Below are 2,049 nucleotides of genomic sequence, written 5' to 3' on the forward strand. Positions count from 1 at the left end.
CCAGATAAGTAAATTTGCATATACGGTGATGCCATAAACTCACTCCCTTCTAATCCCACTAATTCATACCTTAAGGCAACAAGCATGTTTGTCCCGTACATGCGTTTTACCACTGTGGCTCCGAATACCCTAAACCTAGCCCATCTGTTCCTTAACCCATTTTTCTTTTGTTTACGAATTTCTCAACTTTCACTTTTCATTAGAGGCTCTGCTCTCATCATCTCAATATATTCAAGCCTTATTCCCGTCACTTGAATATATTCCACATTTTTACTCATATATATCTAAGGCATTCTCCCACCCCTTAGATTTACCTTAAACGACACACACACCCCAAATACTACTGTATTTATGATGCATATGTAATGCAGGGAAAACATCATTTATCTATGCAGAATAATAATACAAATAATAACAATAATATTTCAGGCTTAATCATATGAATAATAATATTCACTCAACGTCAAAAATAATATCCATGGAGAAACATCAATAATAATATTCACAAACATCAAATAATATTCACCGAGTAAAGCAACAATAATATAAATATTTATAGTACCATATATAAGCACCAAGATTAAAAGTGACATAGCCGAATCATCGAGAAATCAGAAAACCTTACCTCACGTCCGACTAGTTAGATTACCGAATTATCCTTCCAATTCTTCTATTTCCACTCGAGCCTCAATCGAACAATAAGGACAAATAATAATTAGTACTTTTGCTTAACATAATTTTTGGTCAAATAGTTACAGGTCTCGGATGGTATTGAAACCAATGTTAACGGACTTAAAAGGAAAAACCAAGCTGGGGAGGATGACAAACGACACCAACATTGCACCACATGTGTTGAACACACATATGACAACTGCATGATACTATTCATCGTCTTCCTCGAAAGACCATTTTTTCCCCTGTTTTCCATTTTATTTTTGGCATAACTAACAATAGTAAAACTTTGCAAGACTATACTTAAATTGAAGCTTGTAACCTTAGCTTTCTATACATATAAAGATTTGTGAAAATGGAGCTCAGGTTAGTGAGAAATTCGAACCCAAAGACAGACCCAAAAAATCTGAATTTTCGTTTTCCAGCTTCCTCTATTTTGGCAATTTTGAAAACCTAACTTCACTTCAATATTTGATCCCCCAAAACTTAACCAAAATCAGTGAAATCAAAAAGGTTTTGTACTTTGCTATTCCTAGTTTCCAAAACATCAAAACCTTTCAAAAATTACTTCACAGATCAAAGGAACACAAGAGCCAAAGTAAGGTCCATGAACTGAAATTTCTAGAAAAATACTAAGTTTCAGAATTTTCTCAAAAGTCTCTTTCAACACATCTCAAATACCATCCTTAAGGCTCGAAATCATACTCCAACATCATATCCTTGGCCAAAGCTTCCTAAAAACAAGATTTGGATCTAAAGTTTGAACAACCAAACCCAAACATTTATTAGCACACCCAAAATCTGAAAATCTTGATTTCAAAATTCTTCTTTTGATTTTCTTATGCCTTAAAAGGTTCATAAATCATTCTCCAACTCAAATACAACTACAAATCTACTCAAACAATTAATTATACAAAAACTCAAGAATTGAAAATGAACTTAGAACAAGAATCCCACCTTTCATCCTTCCAATTGCTTTAACACTTAACCATTTTCTTTTCTACCTATCACATTTCTTTCTTAATTCTCTCATGGATGTAATAGTAATAACCTCCATCTTTTTCTTCTTCTTCTTCTTCTTCTTCTCTCTCTCTCTCTCTCTCTCTCTCTCTCTCGCCAACAACTCACCTTCCTTAGCTGTAGAAAAAATTCAGCCTCATTAAGGAAGATACCTTAGCCTTGGTGAGTCATAACTTTAGGTTAGGTGACTCACTACTTTAGACTAGATGACTCACCACTTTAGACTAGATGACTCACCACTTTAAACTAGGTGACTCATCCTTTCATAATGGTGGACTTGAAAGCTTGAGGCAAGGGGGAAGAATGGGAGGGTGGGCTGATGCCCTCCAAGTGACGGCTCTCCACCGGCATGGACGT

The sequence above is a fragment of the Prunus persica genome, chromosome G6 (assembly GCF_000346465.2).
Source record: "Prunus persica cultivar Lovell chromosome G6, Prunus_persica_NCBIv2, whole genome shotgun sequence".
Lineage (NCBI taxonomy): Eukaryota > Viridiplantae > Streptophyta > Magnoliopsida > Rosales > Rosaceae > Prunus > Prunus persica.